The following is a 6888-nucleotide window of genomic DNA, read 5'->3' as shown; positions in this document are numbered from 1 at the left end:
TAAGACACTGGGGGGTAGGGGAGGCTAGGGGACTGTCAAGGGCGGGGTGGAGGGAGAATGGACACATATGTAATACCCTTTGTATTACTTTAAGCAATAAAAAAAAAGAGTTGCTCTAGCCTCCTGGTCCTTGCCACCCTCTGCCCTGGGCACCCCCCACACGCTCCCCAGAGGCCCCCAGGGCTAGTTTCCTGCCTCCCCTTCAGCCTCTGGGCCGGGAAGCGGGGCGCAGGCCAGGCCCACGGCAGCGAAGCCCGCCCCCTCCGCCTCTGTGCCCAGTGGAGCCACAGCTTCATCTTCATTTTCTGAGGAAACCCTTGAGCTGCATTACCGCTTCCATCGCGCCCGTGACAGACAAATGCCTCGCTATAAATCAAAGTTAGGGTGACGGATACACTAAACACCTTCGCTTAATGATGCGATTGTTTCTTATCTGCAAAGTAATGTCACTTATGGCTTTGCTATTTACAGTCAATGTGGTGTTAGACCATTTTATGTCCCTGATGGCTCTGTGGCCAGCCCATTAGCTGTGATTATGGACCAAAGGGGATGCCGCCACGAAGCCTGGAGAGAGGAGGCCGGGCTCCACCGCCCCCAGGCACCGCCGAGGAAGAAGGCACTGGCTGGCGGGGCCGTGGCCGGGCCACCAAAGCAGTTCTGAGAGCCTCCCGGACAGCACGATCGATAGGAACAATAAAAACAAAACAAGAGGCAGGGCTGCCTCCCTCTCAGGCACGGTCCCCGGCCCAGCAGGACCCGGGCCGGAGACACAAAGAACACAGAAGGCCCGGCCTGTGTCCTGGTGGGCTGGCCCGGCGCTGCCTCTCATCCATTATTTGCTGGGCTTTGCGCAAACTATTCTCTTTGAACAGAGTGTCGTTGGGGAGGGCAGAGCCCACCTGGGTCTCCGTCCTGGTTTCTGTCCCGGCAGTGGGAGATTTCTCCTCCCACTTCAAAGACAGCCCCACGGTGGGATGGGGGCCCTGTCCTGTGCCTCTGCCCCACCCGGAGCTCCCCAGCCCTGGCCTCAGGTGGGAACAGCATGGAGGAGCAGAGCCCCGCGTCTCAGCTGCTCTAGGAGAAGGGGAGGGAAGCTCGGGGTTGGTTGGTAGCTTTGGAGGGATCTTGGTTGACACACCTGGGGACAGCTGGGTGCGTTCAAACTGCGAGGCACTGTCCCCAGCCCTTGGGTGCCACTGCCAAGGAGCAACACGTTCATTTGACGAGACGAGTAGTAACTAGAGTGGGTAGACCTGTGTCCTCCAAAGACAGGCTCCAGTCCTAACCCCCGGGACCAAGAGCGGGACCTTATGGGGAAACCGGGTCTTTGTAGAGTCAATGGGTCAGGGGAGGTCACTCTGGGTGGGGAGGGCCTTGTGCACTGACTGGCTTCCTGTAAGAAGAGGGAGATTGAGGGACACCAGGCACCCGGAGGGAAGGATGGAGGCAGAGAGTGAAGTGACGCCTGGAGGGGCTGGAGGGGGCCGGGCACTGCCGGAGCCGCCGGAGCTGAGACAGGCCCCAGCAGCCTCTCCCTCGGACCCGCGGGAGGAGCCAGCCCTGCAGAGCCCTGGGTTTAGGACGTCCGGCCTCCCGAACTTTGAGAGAAGACATTTCTGTTGTTTTAGGCCACCTGGTTGGTAATATTCTGAGCCATGGCAGCCCCAGGAGACGACAACAGGGGCCGGTGGGCATGCAGGGCCCGGGACAGCTGCCAGGGAAGCCCTTGGCGGGAGGGAACGTGAGCTGCCATCTCTGCCCTCATGGGCCCCGGGGCTCCACTCGGAGGGGGGACTCCTGAGAAGGTGGGTGCCAGGACACAGGGGGCGAATATGTTGTCTGTGTGGATGAACCCGGCACCCTGGATGCTGCGCTCATGTGCTCACGTGGTCGTGTTTCGTACCTTTGTCCTCCACACCCATGCCATTCTTCTCCTTCGATGCTTGGAAAGAATGAATTCTGTGCTTCCCTCAGCAAACGGGACCGACCAGTAGTGCCTTCAACTCACCCGGCCGGGCCCTTCCCGAGCGGGAGGAACTCGGCTCACGCTCACGGCCCTCCTCCCCCCAGTCTCAGCCGGGACGCCGACCGCACCTGGTCTCCGTGGAACCCACTGCACTTTAACCGCGTTCCACGAGCCGTGTGAGTCGGACACGCTGGGGACGCCGGACCCAGGAACCGGTAAAGCAGTTCGGTAACGAACCCCGACTGTCCCCACCGGCGGAGGCAGGTGAGCAGCAGGCCTGGCGGGGGTGAGGCAGGCGCCAGGACACCCGCCGGGGCCTGGTCCTCCCGGCCTGGGGTCAGCATCCTCACTCGGCAAGTCCCCGGGTGGCCGCTAAGCGAAACACGTGGCCAGAGGAAGTCAAGGGCCATGTGATCTCACCTACACGTGGTATCTAACGAACACGGTAAACTGATGAACACAGAAGCAGAGGCGGGGCTGCACGGAACAGACTGACAGCTGTCAGCGAGGAGGGGGTGGGGCTGGATGAAAGGAGGTGAAGGAGATTAAGCAAAAAAATTATATATAAATATAAATAACACAGACAACCGTGCAGTGACAGCCAGAGGGTAAGGGGAGGGGGGTAGGTGGAGGTGAGCACAGAGGGAGGGGAAAATGGGGATGGAAAATGAACAAGCAGAGAGAACGAGATGGAGATAGGAGAGGAGACAAGGGAAGGAGGAGGAGAAAGAGGAAGAGGAGGAGGAGGAGGAGGGAAGGATGCCTTTTAGGAAGTCAACCAACAGTGACTGTCAACCTCTAAATCATCCTTCACAATAAATACCAAATTTTAACATTTTAAGGTATAATTCAGGAAAATAAAGCAGAGAATTATTATTATTAACAGCAGAGAATTATTCCAGATAGCTGAGGCAGAAATAACTCATCATTATCAAAATCACCTTATAAGAAAAACATGGCTGCAGGGACAGGCTCAGGGATGTCTTTTGTTACTGACCACCCCCTCCTGTGTCCGAGGGCACCTGCCACTGGCGAGAGGCCCGGTGGCCGCTTGGAGAGCCCGCAGTGATCCCGTGGCCACCAACGGCGTTGGCACCACTTAAAAAGAGACACCTCCGGCCCTTGGCATCCCCGCCTGCAAACAGCGCAGACGCTCCGAACTGTGAACCCTGGAAGCCCGGCGCGATGTTGCCGAGGCCTGACACCAACAGGAACGTTTTAATTGAAAAGTAAGCTGGTGGGAAGGCTTGTAAAATTCTGTGAAGTGAGAAAGATGTTTTAAACATGTAGGGACCCTTTGGGGGTAGGGAAAAGAAGGGGGGGATTTTGCAGAAGTAATAGCTCTATTCCATTTTAATATTTTTGAATGTAGAGGTGCTTTTTTAATCTCGTTCCAGAGAAAGCAAGATTTATGGCTGATTACGCAGGGGTAACAAATGGGGAAGCAAGCGCCGTAAACACCGCCCTCGCAGGCATTTGATTTTGGGGTGATATCTTTCCGCTTCTGGCTGCAAACAGGAATAAATTAAATATGATTGCACGGGACGGCTTTATGCTTACTCAAGAGCGCCTGCCATCCGTGTGGAGCCTGCAACAACCTAGTTTCCGGGCGGGGGTGGTGCGGGGGCGAGGGACACTGGACAGAAGGGTCCTCAGTGCTAGGCTGATGATGCGGGCACTTGCGGCCGCTCGGGCTGAAATTAGCAGGGGTGATTAAGGCGTCCCCATGTTTTGGGCTAAGAAATGGCTCCCTTTGGAAGGGGTGCTCTTTATTCAACCTCTCAATGTCAGTTATCATTTTTAAAGCAGCTTGACCTGGAAGCTTGCAGCTAAAATTGTGGGGACTGTTAATGACAGTTTTATTGGACACGCTGCTTCGGTTCACATTCTGAGGTCTGTATGTAATTGATCTTTCTCCCCTACATGAGAAACACAGCAATAAGCTGGTTGCAGCACCACATTATAGATATAGAGAAATAATAATGATGTCACCTTGAGATTCAAAGATCGTGGAATAGTAATAGTCTCCTAGCTCATTTCTCCCAACTGTGATGACCTCTCCCATACTAAATCTTAACAGTCTCAGCATTATTTTTGAATTATTCATGCTAGCCTTTTCCCTCACTACAAAATCAAGGAAAATGAATGCATCATGCCCTGTCAGCTCCACAGGTATTTGGGTAAAAATATAAAATGTTATTTGGGATCACAAAAAAAAGGGGGTGCAGGGGCATCAGCCGCATGCTTACCTTGAACAGAAATACGCACATAAGGCAAAAGAATAATTCCTTTGTGAAGGAAAAAAGTGAGCACACGTTCCCATCAATTCCAAATCGATTACTAGCTAATCATGTTTGGGTTATGCGGAGGGCGAGGTGTCAATGGCTTCCCCAAAAGGGCATAATAAGACTCGATTCTGTCCGGAGTCTCGGTCCCCTGAGCTACACTAATAAGTCAGAAATTTGTACACTTTCAATCTTGGCCAGTGTTAGCCAAGGTGAAACGTAAAGCTTTGGCTTTTGAAATATCAAATCGGCATATGTTTCTTATTTTAATTCAAATTATGTTGCGATAGCAGCTTGACAACTCTGCTAGTGCGGCCGGCCTAGCGGACAGGGGCCGCCACAGTCTCCTCCCGGCGGGCGGTGGAGCTCCTGGAGGCGCCTGTGTGCGGGAATAAAATAAAACGCATGTAAATGCAAACGCGGGCAGGTACCCTGATCCGTCTGCAGCTCTTAACCTTTGAGTTCATGATGAAAACCAAATGTCACCCCGGCTTTGCGGGGTGCTGCGGAGCAGGCTGTATTAATTTCGTGTGGCATCAATAACCTTGAAATCAAGATTTTGCACTAAAAACCCAGGTTAATGTCGATTCAGAAACCTAAGGCAAAAAAGGCAACTTTATTTAAAGGAGCCGTCACCGCGAGAGCGGGCGAATGCGGCTTGCCACTCTCGATTTGGGGAGCTGCACGCTGGCTTCCATGGCAACGGATCCTTCCGAGGACCAGGACCCGGAGATGTTCCCTAAAGAGGCTTCTCATTTTGCATGTCACTCTAATTAGAGATGTGATTCTCGCTCGTGAGGTTAAGTAGACCACACCTGGAGGGAAAGCGAGGCCGGTGAGTCCTGCCCCAGCCCCAACGCAGCGGCCACTTCGGGACCAGGACAAATCGTCCTTCTGTTGTGCAACACGCACTCTTTGTCATTTGCAAAATGCATTTTTTTTTTCTTGCTAAAGAAAGACATAGACGTCACTGGGTCCCCTGGCTGGACTGCAGGTGCCAGCCCGCTGGGTATGATGGGACAGCGGCCGCCCTCGCACCTGCGGTCCCGCCCTCCCACCTGCCCCGAGACCAGGTGGACAGGAGGGTGCGGTCAGTCATCAAAGACTGATGCTCAGCGCGAACTTCACGCTAAGTATGGTCCGATTCTCTACAACTTAGTGTCATGGGTCAGTTATCGGCAAAATAGCCCGTATCTTGTCTTTTCTGATGCCATCAACTTCTCAGATTAAAAAAAAAAAAAAAAAAAAAGGAAGACAAAAGAAAAAAAGACAGCAAACGCAAGTGGCCCTTTCCCTCTCTCTCCCAGGAGCTGGCCAGTCCTGAGTTAGGGCTCCTTTGTCCAGGGAAAAGTTAAATGCTCCTCCTGGTCTAAATTAAAGTCCCAGTCAGTGGCTCACCGATGAGAGGGGACAGGACTTCCCTTACCTGGAGCTAAGGGCTGGGAGTGGCTGGAGGGCTGGCTGGCTCTGCCCCCCGGGGCCTGGGGCAGAACTTGATCTTGGAGATGGAGCGGGTTGGGGGGGGGTCTGCCCCTCTCACCGGCCTGGAGGCAGGATGCCTTGGTAATTTTGCATTTCAGATCAACTATCCAGACAATATTGGGGACATATTTATACTAAAAAGCTTGCTGTGCGCCTGAAAGGCAAATGTAACCGGGTGTCCTGGGTTTTTATCTGCTAGATCCGGCCTCACTAGGGGATCACGGCAGGAGCTGAGTGGGGTGGCTGCCTGCGATGTTGGCCTGCGCACCTGGGCTCTGCCCCAGCCGGGGAGGGCCTGGGGGCCTCTTCTCCCCACTCCTCGTCCCTCTGCCCACACCATCCCACAAGCAAGCTCAGAGGGTGTCCCTTTCCTCAGGCTGCCTGGGGTCGGGGCTGCCGACCACTTCATCTCTAATCCCCACTCGGGGGTCCAGCAGGGAAGCCCCGGGAAGAGGGCACAGACAGGGCCGCAGCCTGCTGGCGAGACCAGGGGCACCCGGCTCCTTCCTGGTAGTCCCCTGCAAAACCTGAGTCCAGGCATCATGTTCTCTGAGTCTTTCTTTGTTCAGAGCAGTGAGTTCCAATAGATGATGCGTTTGTATCATCAAGGGATGCCCAGTGCTCTTCAACACCAGCGGGTGAGGGTGAGGGTTATGTGTCCGCCAGGCTGCGCCTCGCGGTGCCCAGAGGAAGTGCTGTTCTGGGCGTGTCCAGGGTGGAGGAGATGAACACTGAGGTCAGGAGACTGAGAAAAGCAGTTGCCCGCCCCACGTGGCTTCCTCCGACCCAAGGGAGGTCGAGGGCAAAAGCCGGGTAAGGGAGAAGGTGCGCCCTCAGCCTGGCTGGGCGGGGACACGGGCCTCTTCTGCCTTCAGTTCCACTCGGACCTGAACTTGTCCACCCATCAGCTCCCCTGGGTCTCTACTCACCAACCGCAGTTCCGGGCCGTTCTCAGCTCCCATAATCAAATGAGAAATTAGAGAGATAAATACAGTAGGTCCTCAGGTTACGTCGGAGATCCGTTCCTACGGCAACATAACATGATTTTCGCTGTAAGTCGGAACCCACCTACATAAGCACCTAAGTCACTCACATGGAGCACAGACACAGCAGTAATGAAGTGAAACAGTAAAAAAATAAAAATAAAAGAAAGAT

Source organism: Myotis davidii, unplaced genomic scaffold (assembly GCF_000327345.1).
Source record: "Myotis davidii unplaced genomic scaffold, ASM32734v1 scaffold72, whole genome shotgun sequence".
In the NCBI taxonomy this organism is placed as follows: Eukaryota; Metazoa; Chordata; class Mammalia; order Chiroptera; family Vespertilionidae; genus Myotis; species Myotis davidii.
This window is presented reverse-complemented; position numbering follows the sequence as displayed.